The sequence below is a fragment of the Mya arenaria genome, chromosome 4 (genome assembly GCF_026914265.1).
Source record: "Mya arenaria isolate MELC-2E11 chromosome 4, ASM2691426v1".
Taxonomy (NCBI): domain Eukaryota; kingdom Metazoa; phylum Mollusca; class Bivalvia; order Myida; family Myidae; genus Mya; species Mya arenaria.
Genome location: NC_069125.1, coordinates 78,397,651 through 78,419,320, shown reverse-complemented (window position 1 = coordinate 78,419,320; position 21,670 = coordinate 78,397,651). Strand labels below are relative to the sequence as shown.

At 34.3% G+C, this 21,670-nt stretch overlaps 1 protein-coding gene and 1 long non-coding RNA gene across 3 annotated transcripts in view; both read right to left on the bottom strand.

Annotated features, from left to right (window-relative positions):
• LOC128230447 (protein HIRA-like) overlaps window positions 1-21,670 on the bottom strand; it is a 257,743-nt gene that overhangs the window by 104,623 nt on the left and 131,450 nt on the right.
• Window positions 1,345-16,136, bottom strand: LOC128230448 (uncharacterized). 2 transcript variants are annotated; one of them, XR_008260219.1, is made up of 7 exons: window positions 16,019-16,136; window positions 11,077-11,163; window positions 10,173-10,316; window positions 6,534-6,644; window positions 5,448-5,525; window positions 4,340-4,446; window positions 1,345-3,460 (listed from the first exon to the last, which is right to left on the bottom strand). It is a non-coding gene; the product is annotated as an uncharacterized LOC128230448 (long non-coding RNA). The 2 variants fall into 2 exon arrangements; XR_008260220.1 differs by lacking the exon at window positions 16,019-16,136 and adding an exon at window positions 15,784-15,872.

Below are 21,670 nucleotides of genomic sequence, written 5' to 3'. Positions count from 1 at the left end.
ATGCTTTCCCGCCCCTCACTGAACCGCTTGTGCCACTTGTAAACGAGCATTCGCTTCACTCGATGCTTCATTCATCAGTTTAAGTGTTTGCGATGGAGTTTTCCCTAGGTTCACACAGAACTGTATCACTGCCCGTTTTATCAATCTGTCTTCTGGCGTCATTTTAAACAAAATTTAACTATACCGTTCAAGCTAAAATGTTTCCTTTGAAATAAACAAACAAACGCACTGACTTAAAACTTCACTTCATCACACGTTATTAACGTCACGTCAATTGTGCAAACCTTCGCGCCGTTTTATTGGTTTCAATGTGAGTGGTCAACAAAACAGGATATTGTCATGGGTTATTTTAGCAACTGCGGAGGAATGCGCGACCACCTGTTTCCATAGTGATCACTACGTTGTCGTTTTAACATGCTTTACGATGAAACTCGCATTCTTAATTTCAAATTACCTGATTATTATTGTATGAAAGTTTAAAAGATATGCTGCATATTGTTTCCATTTTATCAAGCTTTTCCACGAACTTCTGGCTATGCCCTCGTATATAAATCTCTTATAAATTTGCCAAATAAAATTCAACATGGGTAAACAATTATAAAATAATAACGTATTTTATGTATTGCAACATATTTATAAAAAATAGTCACTTGAATCAAATGAACATTTTCAATGTACTTTCTTTCTCGCGGAAAGTGAACATTTCATCTTACTCCAACAAGTGTGGGGTATGGTTGATTCTCTTCGTGACTGAAATCAACTTTTTTAAACACTTGGTGCATTTCAAATGTAGTCCATATAAACATCCCCTTCAGATACTTTGACGATTGCATTTCCATGGGAGATCACTGCGTAGGATAAACATACAAGTGTTGTTTAGCCACACTGTGGTTTCAATTATGTCAGGGGCGTAGCTACCCCTCTATTCATGGGTATTCATAAATGTGCTGGGGGGTTCGGGGCAAACTTGAAAATTTTGAAAACCATGGTGCAATCTAGTGCATTCTGGGCGTTCCGATGTGCATTATTTAGTACTGGAAAATAACCAGTTTTAGATTCATGTAGTCAAGTTCGCATACTGCAACTTTGGTTGATTTTTTTGTCAGAATCATGTGGATTCAGCCGCGTATTCACATATAGGCGGCTACACGCCTGTATGTTGTGCATATGAATGTATAATTTGGTTTAAATGATGCATCCTTAATATAACACCTCCTTGCTGCTACACCAATAGAAACTTCATGGGATGTTAATAGTAAAAGAACTAGCACTGACGTTCCCATTTTTGTCTGGGTCATTTAAATAATAGTAAACAATTTACAAGATAAACAAATTTGTTTTGACTTCTTTAATGAATTACATAAAAACATTGTACAAAGATATCATGACACTTTTAAACAATAAGTATGGTTGTCAATTAAACAGTATGCTAGCTTTAAAGATTTAGGCAAACCATTGGAATTTTACAGCGGTCTTAAAAGGTGTATTTAAAGCTGCAATCTCACCGATTGATCGTTTTGACTACCGGTACTCTTTTATTGTTTGTCTATAAATGGACAATTTTTTTGCATAAATGTCTATACCCAATTTTAAGTGATATAAGACTGCTGAAAAAAGATCAGATTGCAGTTTATCATATTTATGTTAAAAAAAAAAGATGTTTTATGGCTAAAAGCATTACGAACAATTTAATGTAAATGAAATTTTCGGCAGTTTTACCAAACATTTCTGATTGGTTCTATTGTGAATTATCTAATATGACTGAATTAAAGGAATGATAACCAAATCAGCAGATTTTGAGACAATTTTGTGTCTTAACTGACAATCTGTAAGAGTGCAGCTTTAAGTGTTGATCTAAAGCTTCATATACACATTGTTATATTGCCAATAACTGTTTAAAAGGTCTCATGTACTAAATAAGATAATAATTTTCATACAATATCTAAAATTGATCAAAATAAATAAAGTACCATTATACCTATTTCTTAATAGTGCCGTTTCTCATCTAACAATACCATTCAAAGCCATCATTTCAACTATGAATTTATTTTTAACTTTCAAACTTTTCTATAGCATATGCAACAAAATATACCAAAATACAAGCCATGAACAATATGATTGTTCAACTTGCATTATCTTTGACCTTTTGATATGACCATTTTCCAGTTTTGTCTATTTGTAAGTTATGCCCTGAGGAATAAAGTATGACTGTATGAATCATAAAAAAGCAATAAAAACACTAAAAATATGCCCCAACCCCTGTAATTTCGAATACAGTAGTAAAATCAAGAAATTAAACATTTAGAGCTGCACTCCCACAGATATACCGTTTTCACAACTTTTTTTGTTTTGGAATGAGCAATTTTTTGCGTAATTATCTGCAAACCAATGATAAAAGATTGCTGACAAAAGATCAGATCACAGATTTCATATTTCTGTTCAAAAATTAATGTTACTAACGGTTTAAGAAAAGTGCATAAAACATCAATGTTTTAACTTAAATAGAAAAATCTGCCATTTAATTTTTCGCAAAAATTGGATGGTTCCAATCCAAGACATAAAATGAGAAAAGTTGTCAAAACGTCCAAAATGTGAGAGTGCAGCTTTAACGTTTGAAAGTAACTCTGTTTGCCTCGTGCCCCTAAACAGGGTTTAATTATATTATATGCCCAGTGGGTTTGTCCCTGTATATTTGATTGTATGATTGCAGTAATGGATACTGATCTAATTATCTTCTGACAATTTTTCACCAATTTTAAAGAAACAGAAAACACATATTAAGCTCATATAACGCTGTACAATTTAATCTCATTCATTAGGTTGAGAAAAATTCCCTAAAAATATTAATTGTGGAAACATATCTTATTTAAATACATACAGGAAATGGCGACATCATTTACCCTTTAGTATGAAAAATGCAGTTTCCTGATATTTGAATAGCGGTTCTTTATTTAAGCATCTCAATTCATTCAACATACACATAGTATGTATCAAGTTTCAAAGGAAACCAAATCATTGTAACGATTGTTTTCAAAGCAAATAGATTCACACTCTTGACAAACTTCTTTTCCTAGTTTCAACTTTTGAGACTTTTTGATGAGCCTGCACCTTCCCTCCTCTTATGCAGTGGCTTCAAGCAATAAAGCCACCAGCTCAAGTTGCACAACTGGTGAACAAGACTGCTGATAGTCGACAAACTGCACACTTGATGCCATGATAAATCATGTCGATCGACTTCCAGAATGAAGAAATGACGCAGCACAGAATTGATTTCAATTGGACCTCTCTGTACTTTCATCCCCTTGTTGTAGTCAAAGACTATATCTAAGTGTGCAGTGCGGGATCTTGAGAAGCTTTCTGCTCCTCTGACGAAATAAGTTTGGCAGAGTGTGAAACTCCTGTCTACTCATATGCCTGGACACCTGTGACCTATGTCTTCTTGTGTGTGCCCAACCATCACCTGAAATTTTTTTAGAGGAAGTTAGTGCTTGATTACAAGTCAATGTGACAAAACAAGGTCTTTCATTTATGCCACCAAGAACTAGTATTCCAAGTTTCATAACTTGTATGTTAACTCGAAGCAATTGAGCAGAAACTGTTTGGTAATTAATTTTAAGTCACTGCTTCCACTTATACTATCAGTAATATTGAACGTGAACCGACTGACCCAAATGCTATTCTAAATAATTTTTATGTGCAGAAACCGTAATCCTATTGACATAAAAGTAATCCAATTGTATGTCTTCACAAAACATTCTACAACAATATTTGTCAATTTAACTCAAAGATTGATTATTGTTTTTTGTCAGACAAACACAGAGATGGCCCTATATCGCTCATCTGATTTGAGAAAGGATTCTAACTTAGTTATTGTTTGGACACTAACTGGACACTTTTGGTCTGACTTTATAATGCAGCTGGTGAAAATATTAAAAGTCCCTAAATAATGGGCTTACAAAAACTTGAAAAAAAATGTATTTGTAAAGGGCCATAACTCTTACAATATTTAAGTTTGTATTGAGCAGAATAAAAGGCTTTGCCTAAAATACAAACTTAAAACTATATTTACAAGTAAAACAAAAAAATCTACAAATATGTTTTTTGTATCTGGTTTTTGAGAGAGAATGATCAGAAGAAAACATCACACATTCACAATAATATTAAAAAATAATTTAGTTTTTTTTTAAATTATAAATTATTTCAAAAACACTGCAAAAGACAAGACGTTTCAATTTCTTGATTTAATACATTGATGATTTAATATCAATTCTTCTGAAGCGAGATGGGTCTTACACTCTTACCAGTGCAACTTGCATGTTCTTAGTTGCTCAGTTATTACCTTTCTTAAAATTCTCCTCTTGATCTGAGCCACGCCAAAATGATGGCAGATGCTTTTGTTGTCTTTTCCATCGGAATATATAGCACCTCTGTGTTTCTGTTTGTCTCCTGAAATAGTAAAACTTTATTAATAATAATCACAATAATAATAATCAGTGACTTTTACTGAAATTATTTTCACCGATTGTGCCTTGCACATTGGTGAACAAAGTTGACTTCTGAGGAGAAGATTTTTCCATATAGACATATAGCAAAAAGTAGCTCCGCACCCTGGAGCAATGTTTTTTATGAATCAATATCCGGTGAAGAAAATTCATACAGGGTATTGAAACATTTTTTTGCTTCAAATGAAGACTTTTAAAAAAGATAACTTAACTAGCTCTTCATCATATTAAATAAAAATTAACACAGTCTATGCCGCACACGGAGCCCCGCATTTGATCTTTTACCAAAGTTTGATTGAGAGTTTAGTTTCACATCGACAAGTCTTTACAGGTCTATTAAAGCTGCACTCTCACAGATTGAACATTTTGAAAAAGGTTATATTTTTTATCTTGGAATGAACCAATGTATGCGAAAATGATGACAAAAAAATGTCTTTGAATTCCCGTCAAACATGTCCGAACCAAATTCAAACTATGGATAATCACTGTCATTCACGATGAAATTCAGCACTTCTTGCCCAGTATATATACCCTTACTTTAAGCAGAAGGCAAATTAAAACAAACACATTTGTCCGAAATTTAATCAAACTTTAAATGGTAGTAGGATTGTCATTTGTTCACGTAATTTTCAAGAATCAGGAAGTGGGAAACATTATAAAGCCATTTAACGATACAAACAAGACGATTTTCTATTGAATGTACAATAGTAGTACCGGGGTAATATGCAAATAGTTATTACCTCAAGAAAAGGACATCAAGACCAGTGCATTAACCAGTAGCATCTGACAGTCAATAATGGTTCTGAGTTTAAAGAGCATAATTTCCATTTTATTGTTAGTTTAATCATTATATATTTAACACCAGTTGTGAAGAAGGAGTTATCATTATATAAGATTATATTATCTGGCAGTGGTTGAAAATGTAAAGTGAGACCAGTTTTTTACCTGTTATTAAACAAACTGTTATGTTGGCAGGACTGTCCTCCTCAGCAATACAAAGAACAGCAATGACTGGCTGGCACTCTGTAAAATGGCGATTAAAACAATTTGTCCAATTAAAACTGTCCCTTTCTAAACAATCCATCAGCAATATATATAAATGAGCTGCGCCATGTGGACATTTATCTTGGGAAGTTTCCATTCCATGTAATGATGTTATAAAGATGAGCAGAAGACATTACTTACTATGCAGTAAAAGTTCTTACTTTAACAGTAAAGATATCTTTTTCTGAGAAAATTTATCAAAGTGAGCTCTTTTATGTCATGTTTCTAAGTCTTGTACACATCTATGTTACATATATAAATAATAAACAGGAATAAAATGAGGAGTTGTGTACACACTTATTCCTCCTTATGTACTGTGTAACTCAAGAAAAACAATCCATAATTCTAGTAAATCTCTAGAATTCTTTTACTTTTCTCGCTGTACAAAAATGAATGAGGAGTTGCAAACAAGCAGGGCCATAAAACTTTTGCTATTTAAACTGTACCGCAACAGCAATTTAAAGACAGTGATACTCATTGATGGAATAGGCACTTAGACAGCTACATTTTCTGAGAAATGGAGATCAGACTAAATTCTCCAGAGATAATTTATAGATTTATTTGAAATAAAGAACATGTTACAGTGATTGTGTTAAACTTGTTACTTATCCCTGATTTAACACAATCATTACCTTCAAAATGGTGATAAAATAAAAACAAATATACTTTATTAAACACTCTTTACTATCACATCTGTACCCCCCCCCCTTCTTACATACTTAAGCGGCTATTACCAAAGTAAAGAATGAAAGGCCAATTATAAACCATGAACCATGAGAATCCTGTTTACTAAATTGATTTTAAATCACCCAAAAGGCTTTCTACACATAATGGTTCCTTAATTTAAATCTAGTCTCCAAAGGTGTCACAGTTGTGATTTCATTGAAAGACTTGAGATACGTTATTTAAAAAAATGACGAAAGGAAAGCTTAAACGCAGAAGTTTGGCCGGGTATATGAGCCTGGAAATAAATACACAAAAGCTCACCATGCTGCTAAGGAATCTTATATAATTCCCGGCCCCAGTTCAGCTGGAGATGTTGATTCCACACGGCTGGAAAACCGGCCCGGTGCACCCAAGCTTCACCATCGGCAGTATCTGCAAGAGGAGGGTGTAAATCTGGGAAAACGCATTTATAATCAATTTGCGAAAGTTCTTATCCGTCATAAGTAGTGAACATGTATGTGGCTTATAGAACATCTGATATTAAGTTTAATGAAGGAGACAAAGTTCGGTCTGGGATCTAAACCTGGATTTTTATGCTTAAATTGTAAGGGCCGAATTCAGAACATCCACTCTCACTCACACTCCAACCACATTCCCGTAAGGGACACTCAAATGATCACTTGAGTGGAATATGGGGAGTGACACTCAAGTGATCTGTTCGTATTCACACGCCTCGCTAACACTCCACTTCATCAAGTGAGCAATACAGTATATAATTATACACGTATGTTTACATGATCATATCGGATTATCTGTTTGACTATGGTGATGTTTACATTATACATTGTAAACATATGTTTATTTGAGATTTGAGTACCTTATTGTTAGTTATGGCAACAAACAAATGATAATAAGTGTTATTCTGAAACTGAAATTTACATTTTAAAACAATTGGTTAATAAAAATAAATGTTTTGGGTTGTAAATAACTGTTGCAAAATACGTTTAAATGCATGTTTTTTGTTGTCGTTGTTGTTACTGCTTTAAATATGTAGCCGTTTTCCATTGTATCACGTAATTTAAATATGTATTCATATATAATCTTGCTTTTGTATTCTACATAAAGCGGTCTTGGGCGTTTGAAAATAATATATGGAAGTTGAAAAAATAGCAGATGGATAGAATTAGCGAATGAATCTACTTCTTATTGGGAAATAACACCTCGGAGTGAAAAACAACTCAAGAAATGTAGGGGAAAATGGATGAAGATGACGATAATAATAATAATAATAATAATAATAATAATAATAATAATAATAATGATGATGATGTTGATGATGATATGGTGGTGTTGGTGTTGGTGGTGCTGCTGCTGCTGCTGGTGGTGGTGGTGCTGCTGCTGATGATGATGACAATAATAATAATAATAATAATAATAATAATAATAATAATAATAATAATAATAATAATAGTAGTAACTAGAACTGTAAGCCAAAGGCTAACGAATACCCCCCAACCCTATTCAACAGTTCATATCATGGTCATTGACATCTGAAAGTTTGAAAAAGATTTATAGAAAAAATGAGAAAAAATGACCAAGGATTAGGCTAGACAAAGCTGTATAATTTTTGCCTATTTTAACTTATTCAGGGGCCATAATTGGAGACATGATCATGTGATTCCAACCACAATCACAGGGGCAAATGTTCTCACCATGGCTAAAAGTTTGAAAAAGATTCATTCAAAAATGACGAAGGAGTAGGACGAACAAAACTAATTTTACCCAATTTAACTCATTAAGGGGCCACAACTCCACTCAGGATCATGTGACTCCCACCAAATTCATGGAGGCAAAGGTTTACATCATGGCCATTAATATTTGAAAGTTTGAAAAAGATTTGCTCAATAGCTTCAAAGAAGAATCCTGGACAAAGCTAATTTTGCCCAATTTAACTCATTAAGGGGCCACAACTCCACTCAGGATCATGCGACTCTGACCAAATCCACGGAGGCACAGGTTTACATCATGGTCATTAATATTTGAAAGTTTGAAAAAGATTTGTTCAATAACGACAAAGATGAATCCCGGACAAAAAAAAACGGACGGACAGACAGACAGACGGACAGACAGACAGACAGACGGACAGACGGACAACCCGATTCCAGTATACCCCCCCAAACTTTGTTTTGGGGGGTATAATAATAATCCAGCTGAATGTAGGCTGGAAAATACATATCAATTCCCTTACCACGTTATGAAATGGCCTAGCGGCGTCAAGTTAGCGGCCTGGCGGCCTAGCCGCTTCATGTGACTAGCGGCCTAAAATTGTTTCCTATTCCATAGCATTTTATATGCGTTCTTTTCTAAAACAATGATAAATTTAATGTCCCTTTTCATAAATCAACATCCTTTAGCGAATATCAGCATTTCCCCCTTTTCCTGGGCTGCTGGATTGAGTTTTGGGGATTTTTAGGCCACTAGGCCACCAGGCCACCAAGTTCACGCCGCAAGACCGCTCAAGCGTGATGTATTTTGCATAGGAAAACAATTATTTTAGCATTGTTTTAGAAGAAAACTCATATAAAAATGCTCTGAAGTAGAAAACAATTTAAGGCCGCTAATGTACGACTAACTAGAAATGTGTCCATAGGACACGGATGCCCCCACTTCGGTTTTTTGTCACAGAAAATAAGCCATAATGATTTTTGAAGTATTTTTGGCAAAAAAGGGCCGTAACTCCTAAATGACTAAAGCGATTTCCATGACTATCGAAATTGATCAAGATATTATGGTCACAAACATGTGTTTAAAGTTTGGTGAGGATTGGACAAACAGTTTTCAAGAATTAGATCGGAAACAATCTTCGGGACGTATTTTTCAAGTCTTTTTTTGCAAATAAAGGGCCGTAACTCCTAAATGACAAAAGCGATTTCCATGGCTATCGAACTTGATCAAGATATTATGGTCACAATCATGTATGTAAAGTTTGGTGAGGATTGGACACATACTTTTCAAGAATTAGATTGGAAACATATATTTTTGAAGTATTTTTGGCAAAAAAGGGCCGTAACTCCTAAATGACTAAAGCGATTTCCATGACTATCGAACTTGATCAAGATATTATGGTCACAAACATGTGTTTAAAGTTTGGTGAGGATTGGACAAACGGTTTTCAAGAATTAGATCGGAAACAATCTTCGGGACGTACGTACGTACGGACGTACGTACGGACAAGGGCAACCCTATATGCCGCCACTTTGAGGGGGCATAAAAACATTGATTTATCATATTTCCCATTTAAACCATTGAACCTTGAAATAGATAACAAATTTAGGCCGCTAGTCCGCCAACCTCACGCCGCTAGGCCGCTAACTCCATGCCGCTAGGATGCTAACTTCACGTACCTTTAGCTGCCTGTCTTTGCAGCCATTGATGAATTGCAAACATCAACATTGCTGGGGGTTCAAGATCATTGCGAAACAAAACAAATATATGATAGGTGCATCCTTTTGAATTTGTTTTGTTTATAGATGGCCACGTTATTGAATGAACATGTACTTCAATGGATTATCCCGGTCTCTTAAATATTGCCTGGGAACGAGCATGTCCCTTATTTGTTCCAAATATTTGATATATTTCATCTTTTTACTTGCCATGTACTTTTTTCACATACACTCATTCAATTCCTATTCACAACCAATCCTCGAGGGCGGTTCAAGTGGCCTAGCCGAGCACTCACAATTGTCCCACTCACGCAAAACACTTGAGTCTCACTCACACCTGTGAATACGGATATACCTTTCACTCGAAAATATCTCGACCGTTGTGTGATTACAGAGGATTAACTCATTGAGTGTGAGTGAGAGTGATTGTTCTGAATTCGGCCCTATGTTTTGTTCAAATGAAGTATAAACTTACAGTGAGTACAGAGATATCTTGAAGTCCAGATTTATCGCTTACCTGAAGTTCGTAGGGCTACAATTGAGAGCTTTTCTGTAAATTGCAGGAACTGTCCCCATGAGCCTATTGTCTATTAGGGGAATGGTGGCTTAGGAGATTGGTGGTACCACTCTGCATTTCTTATCCACACAAAACACAGTGTATCTGAAAATGACAGAGAATGGCCATGCACTTATGAAAGCTATGCTAGAAATACGCCGTTATGAGTGTATCAGATGACATTTCCACAAAGAAATTGTGAGGCCTCCAATACAGCAGTACTGACATCAATGACGAAAACATATATATCTGTCATGAAGCTATGCTGGTTCTGTGGCGTCAAAACCACTGCAACTTGGCAATTCACTAGAAACATCTTTTCAGAAAAAAGAAACAACCAATACTGGGTAGCCTTTGTCACCCAGTGAACACCCAGAGCATCTAGTTACTTTGAGCATCTATTTACTTAGAAGTAGCCACATTAAGATCTCAAATTAACAAAAAAGTGTATCCGTAAGCTTTCAAAGACTGAATGATGTGCAACTTTGAGGGGGGCTGCGAGCAAATATTGTCAAGGGCAGAAATCTCGCAAAAGTTTGAAAAAGATTATGTAAAGCTCTAGCTTGATGATTTTGGCCCAATTTCGAATTGTTACTCAGTAACACGGCGGCGTAAATTTAATCTAACATCAATATAGTTACACAGGAAAATAAGAAATAGCTTTAAACTCTCTAACATTCATGGCAGAGTGTCTGATGACGGTCCAGTATGCCAACCAGGACGGAGAATATGTGAAGCATGCACATACACACCTTTACAGCCCAACATTTGGTTATGGTTTCACAGTTATTCATTTACACAAACTCACAATCAATCAATCAATCAATCAATCAATCAACCAATCAATCAATCAATGCACACCCACCTGGAAAGGTACGACATCCTTTGGAAGAGATGAATATTGCAGTCTGGTAGACGGTTGCTGACTTAACTTTATTGTCCCAAGCAGCAACTGCAATTAGATAAACATGTTGATGTTCGCACTAAAACAAAGCTTAGTATTGAGTAAAATTAAACATGCAGCCTGTTGGCTGGGGTAACATATCTAAATCCCCAAATGGATGATCTGATCCCAGCTAACAGATCAGCGAAACACGAATTGTATTGCGTGTCCAGGGGGGGTGGGTCCCAAGGATATCTTGACGCAACTTACCATAGCCCCCTTGAGTTTTTGTTCACAAAGCCGGCACACACAGTTCATTCTCAGTTTGCATGTTGTGTACTGAAAAGTTCCAGCTTTCCATGACACTCTCAATAAACCTATCCATAAATTAAAACAAATTAACAAATAACTACCAGGTAATTATGGAAATATAAATGTCATTTTTTACTTGATTGATAAATACAACTTATATTGCAGTCAAACTGTATTGCAGTCAAACTGGATAAAATATCAGAAAAATGTGTCCTGTTCCAAAAAGTGTGTTTTGAAGTTGCAGACAATAGTCCAAAGACCAAGAATTTAAGTGTTTAGACAGGGGCAGGCAAATCTTAAAAAAAATGTCAAAATTTTAAAATTTAAATAAAAACTAAAAAATTGTACAAACCTTATATAAATCATGTGTACACTTGAAAATACATACAAGGATACAATGTACACATAATCAAACGCTACCTGAGAGAATCATTTTTTTTCAAGAACTACTTGAAGGGGTACTGTGACCCGCAAGCATTTCGTTGTGGGCGGACACCTTTAAACCTCTTTTCCGCACATTAATTAAACACATCTTATGTTTTGTCAGTGCCGGTTTTGATGACCAGTATATATCTAAAAGCAGTTTTTCTGCCAATATTTACCCAAATGATTTGGATGAATGCTTAACAAGAAAGTGCAGTGTACACAATCAAATAAAGTATTTAGTGTTCCAGAAATAATGAGCAATCTGAAATCTGACCCCTTACATTCCTTAAATATTCACAAAGAGTTAAGTTCAAATTTAAGCAACAAAAATCACATTCAAGCAGAATAATTTCAAGCAAAAATGAGCAAGAAAATAGAAACCAACTGAATTGAATTTTCAAATGTTCCATCCATGATTGTTTGTTATCTTTTTATGATTCAAATGGTAAAAAAATGGTGCAAATGTGAGAAGCTCTGAAGAAGAAAAATGATATTTTAATAGAAATAGTGATGAAATCACTGACATTATGTTTATTTAGCATCTAAAGCAACAGACCAACCAGACCTACCAGTATGCTAATCTATATTTAACTGCTAAATTTTAAAAACCCTAAACATACAGATAAGATCTGTGGCGCAGTTGTTGACATTGTGTGATTAAAATGCATATATTTTTGTTGGTGATTAGTTTAAATCCAAGATTTGTTTTCAGAAGATCAGCAATAATGTTTTTTCTTTGTCTCAATGAAAAATGTAATGTTCAAGTTCATAAGCGCTGTTTTATCTGAGAATTTCCCTTGGTGTGAACCGCTTACTGTGTCCAAGTTATCCAAGCTGGATCTAAGACATTACTACAATATGGGCAATTTGCTCTGCCATTTTTATAGATAATTGTGTATTCCAAAGGTATTCTTTTGGTACATTGAACTCACAACAATATTTGAACTCCTGACGTCCAGCACCACTGTCAGATTATCTAATCCAACCACTATGCCATTGCATGCTCTTTACTGAACGAAAGATAAATGAATACTCACAATTTTGAACAGTATTGTTTTGGTCACAGATAGCAACCTTTTAACCCCACTTAAACCTGTCTTCCCTATTTGGCAAACAGAGAATTTTTAGAAAATTTGTTATCTGATGATCCTGTAAATTTTGTGTGGATAGACTAAATACTGTTCGAATTTAGCAAATCAAAACTAACATTTTGGGTTTATTCAGTGTAGACCCTAAAATATCAATTTTGATTTATAAGTATGTAGGTTTGTTCAAAAGCTCAGTACAGTTTACTTTACTTGTTAAGTTATCCAATTTCTGTAAATAAATGTTACTAAACTTGACTATAAAATACTGTAGGGGGGCGTGTCGTAAAGTTAAGAAAAAATCCAAATAATGCAACAGTCAATTGCAGCATGGGCCCCCAAGGTCCTGCTAATAGCGGGGACTTTGACTTTCGGTCCAGCCAATCCCAGGTAAAATTCCCGCTCTGCACAGAAAAACAGCTGGTAAAAGCCCTGTCAAATGAATTATGGTCATTTCGTAACCGCTCATTGTTGGTCATTTCGAAACCATTGTGTCAGTCAATTCATAACCGTTAAGAAATCGAATGGTCATAACCGTTGACCCCTATAATTATGAGGAATTAATTTAATACCATTTGAATTTACAAAATAAGTTTACTGTAAGTATAAAACATAAAAATAACAACATAAACAACGTTAAATCTAGTAGTTGTATTCCTTCTTTATTTCTAATAGTGTAGTGCGATTTGCCAATAAACTCTGAAACTATGACAAATAGAAACATTCACACTAGCTATTTTTTATGTTGCGAAGGAAATATTATAAGTAGGCTGAATATTAAATGTAATAATTTTTTAATTCATAGATGTTCTACCATTGAGAGGAATTGTGACCGTAAGCCAATATTTTTTTAAATATATAGACCATATAACTTTAGAATTTCATTTTTTTTAAATTGAATAGAAGTATTGTAAAATGTAGTGAGTTTGCCGAATGAGAGTATGCGCTTTTTATATGCTTATTGTATTAAAAATGTGCCGTTATGTTTAATTTTGTATCTTGTTATTGGAAATTAATACATTGGAAACTCACTAAACCGGACAAGGTCCGGACTGGGCAAAATTTCCGGTTTAGTGAGGATTCCGGTTTAGTGCGGATTTGATGTACGGAGTAAGTTTACTCAATTTATTAACTGAGTTAACCTTTAAAGGCTTTTGTCCTCTAGGGACAGTTCAATTCTCCGACGTTTAGACGGAGGTTGAGACATGATTAAAGCACTTGCAAAAGTGATAAGCATAATTAAACATTTCTGCGTATTTATAACCATCTTTTTTCCAAGTCTTGAAATAAAACAACTCTCGTAATTTAATGCTTGTTTAGTATGTTTGATAGTTTAATTAAAGCACCGCTCTAATTTGATTCAATCATAGAAGTCTTTAGATAAAACAACCCTTCAAAATGATCACTAAAAAACCGTTTCTAGTTCTTTATTTTCTGCAACAAACAAATAAATGTTTTAATCAATTTTCTTTTCACAAGTTTGATTATCGTTTGATTATCACGCGACAGTCAATCCACAGCGCAATCATCATTATCGATTATTGTGTTAACACAACATCACAGGTGTAATATTTAACGACGTACCGGCTGTCAAAACAAAGTGACACGTGATTGCGAATTCCTAATACACAGAATTATTTTGACATGTTTGAACTAAACGTCCGGTTTTGTGAGGTAAAATTACGTTGACAACTAACAAATTTTCTCGATTTGTTGTCCGGTATCCGGAATTCCGGGGTTCCGGTTTTGTAGGGATTTTTTTACATTGAAAATAGAAGGGGAAAACCGGGACTCGTGATAAAATTCCAGTATCCGGAGGATTCCGGTTTTGTGGAGATTCCGTTTAGTGAGTTTCCACTGTACCATAACTAATAATTTTAGGCTGTTTTTTGTCGGTTTCGGATATAAAGTATGCAGAATGGATCAATTGAGAAAAGAACAGAACAAAATTGTGATTGTTTTAAACAACTCAAACAAATATAGTCAATGAAATAGGTCAAGAATGATCATTTATGTAAACGTAATTTTACTCAAAAATACATCGCGATCAGTCTTAAATTATTGTTTATAAGTAAGCAAAATGTATGAAAATAATTAAAATATTTTGGTAGTATAACAAATCATTTCTAATTTAGCATGATATATATATATCTAATAACTATTGAGTAACATAAATTATTGGCTTGTTACTAGTGAGAATTTGAGTAATGTCTCCCAATTGGTGTCTTGGTTGCTGTGCCATATACATCCAGGTTCGAACAATACACTTAACGAGGTGCTAAGTGTACTATTTATCACCTTGTTAAATGGTGGTTACCATATGAGCAATTGATTTCTAGACGGTTACGAATTGACTAACAAAATGGTTACAAAATAACCAAGATTCAGCAGTTACGAAATGGTAATGAAGGTTACGAAATGACCAGATCCCCGTCAAATGCCCCTGGGGACATCCTAGGTTAGGCCCATTCCCTGTTTTCAGCGCAAAAACAATAACACCGCATTCACTCAGCACTGCCGGTCCACCTGGAACGTAAAAACATGGCCCATTTCCCCTGCTATCCCTGGTATAAACAACACCTGCCTGGGGGCCATGGTTACAATTGACTGGTGCATAACTGTGGCAGAATAAGGGAAATATTTTATTGTTGCATTTATTATCAAATATGAGAATTTAAAACACATGCAAAAAGCCACAATACGAATTGGTGATAGTGTTCGTTCTGTTCTGCTATTCAAAGGTGATGAGAATGACTAATGACGTGACATTGACAAACAAAATGTAAGGCATTTGTATCATTTCGTCTTTTATTTATTAAAATCTGAGATGTTAAGGGAGCAAATCCCTTTTTAGATTGGAACATACCAAATAATAATAAGCGACGATGTAGTGGTAAACCAAGTTTGCTAGAAATCAATCGAGTTTCTCCAAAATACAAGCAAAAATAACACCGGATGTTGATACTAGTGATTTAGTTTCGGATGAACAAAATCCGGATAAATCATTTGCTTTTCATCCAAAGGGTGGTCGATTTATACTACTGTACAAAAGTCATAAAAATAAACGAAAAAAACGTTGAATATGTATTTTAAACACTTACCAAGTTACCATTCTCTTTCCGTAAGAGATGAACGCCATACTGCATAATTGCACGGAGATGGTACCACGGAGATACCCGAAAATTTCCGTTATATTCCGGAAAGTTAAATTTCTGTATACTTGAAAATTTGGATGCTGATGGTACACGAAATATCGAATTTCCTTATTTCTGTTTATTATGGAATGAAACTTCGGGATAATATACAATAGGCTTTAAATAAAGTAAACCAAATAAAAAATGCTTAGTATATAGCTATTTTTGACCAAAATTATGATTTTTTCCCTGGTCGCCTTAATAGCTATTTTTATGGATACACAAATATACACACACAAAAGTTTAAGAATATTTTTTTTAATATTAAAAGATAATAAGATTTAAAACAATGAAATTATCTCGTAAATAAACATTCAAGCTTATCAACTTACTGTCAATGGACATTTTTATTGACATTTGATACATCAAATCTGGACTGAAAATATTAAGGAGACCAATTTTTGTCGCCTTAATCCAGCGGTCCCCATAATGCCTAGATTAATATATATATGGTCACCTTAATATCTGTAGTAGATATATATATATATATATATATATATATATATATATATATATATATATATATATACCTTACTGTACTTAGTTTACTTACTTACACAAAGCTGCATTATTGTGACACATACATGCTTTTGGCAGCATCCATTTTCTATCGACACAACTCTCGTTTACCTGTATTATTTTCAGTACTCGACAGCATCATTTCACTTCCTTCTAATTGACCAACTACATGTCATGAGAATGCCTGCTATTCCTGGTTATTAGGAACTCGTTTTATGTGGCAAACAACATGATGATTAATTGATAATGAATGGAGATAAATGAGGACAGGCAAAGTTTCGCATTTGCGAGCAAACTTTATTAAAAGTACCCATAAGAGAACAACTTGGCATTATGTTAACCGATTGTTTATATCGTTAATTAGATATATCATAAATCATTATTTGCTCTACTTACAATGACAGATATGTTTATCACGATGATAATCCATAGCGGATTATTTTTGTCAACGGTTTTATCGGTAATTACAGCTAAGGAAAGTTTCGATTATTTTCTAAATCGAGAAGGAGTTTCTGGAGTTTAAGATTTCCAAGAATATTCTTTATAAAAAAGGAATGAAAAATATATTTGCAAAGATAATTGGTGACTCTTAATATGTCGTTTTACGATCTTGTCACACAAACACATCATGATAAAAAGCAGAAATTGTTATCACTCATTTTAACATTATACTCGCATATAATATACAATCGCATGTATGGTTATAGTAGTTTTTATGCAAGGAAAACATTCACCAAATTACTTTTAATAGGGAATTATAATGTTTAATAGTTTTTTTTAAGGAATTACTCCTCGTTTTATCACGGCAACGGTTTCTAGTCATTGCGGTGACCGGATTATATCGGTATTGGCACGTGTTTTAGGCAGCAGTCTCAAAAACTGATAGGTAGAGTTATCATTTGTGTTTTAACTAATCAAAATATCAGGGTGGGGGCCGAGGTTAGGGCCAAAACGTTTGTTTTTCAGAAACCTTAAACACTTTCTGATCTTGTAAAGGCGGATTTTGTGCCCTAGGCGAAGTTTTGCCCCGGTGTTCCCCCATCAAACTGGGCCAGAGTCGCGGGACCGAAATTTACTGTTGGTAACTTTTTCGCTATATTAAGAAACAACAAGAACGTCAAAAACACGCTTAACAAATCATATTTAGAATCTGCTGCGAGTGGCGAAACATTTCCTCTGCCGAAATTTCGCTTCGCTGAACTGATAAGCGAGGACTTCAGTTTTATTTAAATATACACAAAAGAACCTAAATAAGTCCTACTAAGATATGTCCCTTCAACAGATAAAGCTAAGTGTCAGGATGAAAATAGCTGGCAGTATATATCTTATATATATGTTTAAGTTTCAATCCCATGATATTTTATTTAAAAATCATTATCGCTGCTTTATTTCCATTCGATTAGTATTTTTTTCAGTGATCATGCATTCCGTAATGGAAAAATGAAACGTTCATTTGCAATGAAATTAACCTAGCTTTTGCACAAAACAGTGCGTGTTTTATTCCGATGAAGAGCGGGTAGCATTTCACTTTCTTAAAACGTTGCGGGATGGTGTGATGTAATAGTAATGGTTACTGAACCTACAACCTAAGTTATTGAAATGTATGATTTCAATTACGAGGGCAGTTGGTGAAGTTACTATATCGAACCATGTTATCAAGGATTGGGTTCAATGACTAGCGTGTATATAAGAGAAAATCGTTGTAATTAATCTTCATGACAGTGATCGCACGGTAATGCTCCGCTAACTTATTATTGTTCCGAGGTAGAAATTTATGTATAGACGAAATCAAATTAAGCACTCCCCAACATCACACAGGTTATTATTTATATTACATCATCGAAGTAGAAGGATTTACATTCATGTGGTATTTCTTTCGAAAATATGTTAGGTTGTATTTTGGTAAATCTGCAATGTTTTGGTGTAATATAAGAGCTAATAGTAGTTGAAAATACTAAGCTTGCATGTTGTTTACATATTTTCAATTTCAAGGTTACTTTAATGGCGTATGATTACGGTATTTTCTAAACTCATGTTATTTTCAAATAGCATTTGACTATGTTCATATTGGTTAAATGCTTGAATATAGTACTACATGCTGAAATAATTAGTGATGCAAACGAATGGCAAAATTGATATTCGAATATTCGGTAATTCTTTCGATCGAATATTCGAATACCAAAATGAACCTTAAAGAATTGAAGTAAACTATTATTCACTAACGTAATAGCCGGGGCTCTGTTACCTTTCTTTGTCGTTTTCGGTACACGCGACGGACACTTATTATTCCACAAATTAGCCTCTTATTTCCCCATTTTCAGAATATATCCCCCAAAAAGCGATATATTTTAAACAAAATATCGAATTGTATCAATTCCATTTCGTTCATATTTGTAAACAATGCAAAATAAGATCGGGGAATTTCGTATTGTCCCGGTTAAATGACGATATACGCCAGCGTGGGACTTGCAGCCTCGTTCTGAGATTGATGTTTACGAATTATATCTGTATAATTAACAAAGTCAAAATTTGTCCAATAACAATACACATTTAGCCTTTCATACTATTACTCTGAGACAAAAGAAAGTATACTCTCGACTTTCTAGACCTTTTTTTAAATGGTCCTTAGTGTATTTTGCAAATTAAATATTTAAAGGTTGTTATGTTTTCTTTCTTTTCCCTTTATTCGGATACATGTATGTAAATTATCGCAAAACTAAAGAAATATGTTGAACAAAGGGCCTTTTATGCAAAATGCAACTGATATATCGTGTGTTATCTGCGATTGTTTTAAATCGTTACCGCTAGAGTGTTGTTTTCATTTTGTAATTTTTGATGACTTTATAATCATTGGACTGCCACTTCCTGAATATATTTCTACCTCGTTTGAGTTTTAGAAGCTTTATGTGGATATTTACTCAAGCGCAGTTGAACAAAACATTCAACATTAACTGCGATTTACCAGCCAAAACATTCTGGCCAGATTTTAAACCCTTATTAAAGATATTTCCTTTATTTTTTTAAAATAAAAATATATTTTTTTCTTAAAGGCTACGTTTAGTTCTAAATGTCTCCTTTTCAATGACAAAACATAGAAAATGCATGTTTTGTAAAAAAGATAATGGACAAGCAAAATATTTCTTGACAATTGGCATGCATGTACAAACTAAAAACAATCAAAATATCGTCATCATCGCCTCATGTAATGGTCATCGAATCAGAATTTAGGTTTTCATCACAAATCAACTCTTTTCACTTATATAATTAACCGAGTCTAACCCGTCTTTACAAATTTTCGTTCATTTGATGAAGTTTGTGCTCTAAAATGTAAAACATTTCGCTTTGCCTATCTGCTTTGGAAGGTAATGCAGTTTATATAGTACTTCCATTGCTTTCTAGAATTTGTATGGTCATTATTAACTCAAATATGATTGAAGAAAAATATTCAACTTGATTAGTATTATGCTTTTAGTATGTTTCGTTTGCAAAATAAAATGGTATTTCTGTTTCTGCACTGGTAAAACGTGTTGTGATTGTTCAGCGAAAATGTCACTTTAAATTATTTTGCTATGATAAAGCAATATACTAGAATAAAAAGAACACATGATGAGATTATACTGGCGTCAGTTTATAGCTGACGTCACCATCGTTTTGTTGGCGACAATAAACATACAATTATATTTTGCATATGTTGTGCTCTAACTATATTTTCAATAATACATAAAACTACAACTCATCACGTAACATTTGCCCCAGTCTAAACAATTATTTGCCAACATTTTTTCCCTAAAAACTGAGAAAGAGGTCATTTTGTCATATCCCGTCAAAACGTGAACACTTGATCTGTCTATTATCGTGTGTTTTATTTACCGCTAAGAATCTAAGTTCATGTACACATTTCTGTTCTTCTTGTACAAGGTATCATCCATTTTTCTGCTTCCATCCCCCTTTTTGACTTACAAGAAGAAGGACATAATTATGTGTAACGGCAAAAGCATCAATGACAGCACCGAACGCATTTACAATGATCTTGGTATCTACTTCTACGTGATAACACTGTTTCGACATATTCCTGTCAGCATTTGAAGAGGTTTTAGGGATGTCTTTGAATCCTGTCACAAATTCCTGGTCACCGAGGATATTTTTTGTTCTTTCTTCAATCTTTCTTGCAAGAAAACGCTGTCTTAGCAACTTTGTTTTAAACTGTTCCCATACATATGGCAGCGGAACTTCTGAACTACCTATGTCGATCTGGGGCCAGTTGCTCAAATCCTCTGTTAAATATAACGCTAAGTTGCCTTAACAGTCCGTTAAATCCCTAACAGGGCGTTACTTAACGCTCTGTTAAATATGAGTTGCTCAATGCAGGTTTGCATTGGATCTGCAGAAAGCCCGTGCCAATCTACAGCAAGCATTGGAACTTTTTGAAGATCTGGCAAACATACACGTTTGGATTTAAACTGCATTAAACTTTCGCCCAACTACATGGTTGCATTGAAACTGCATGTATCTCGTGCCAACATATGTGTTTGAAATGGACCTTTTATATAGGGGTGCCCTCCTCGAACTAATCCTGATGAAATACATCATTAAGTTGCAATGTTGACCATGTTGACATTTACTAAAATGTGATAGGAGCCTCCAAGAGGCGATACATCCGTTTCGCGGAATTCTAGCAACGTCCAGTTTGCATACACTTCCAAATACACGAACGATTAATTGACATAATTTTTAACGATAGCAATTCATCAAGGAAATGCATTAAATAAACATGTTTCAGTTTTAGTCAATATAAAAACAGGATAATGCAAGTTTTATTCAGACGAAATGAGGGTCGCTTATTTTTAAATTATCGATAATGTTATTGTTCAATCTAGTTCTAACTCATCAATTCTGTAATTTTAATAAATTTGCTTGTATGTGCGTTGGAAAAACTGCCGGAAAAAATTGTTAAAGCCTTTGAGGTTCGGTTCTTGAATAACTATTGTAACTACCACTACAGAGTTAGATTTCTGATTTACGCGCGTTCGTCGTTGTTGA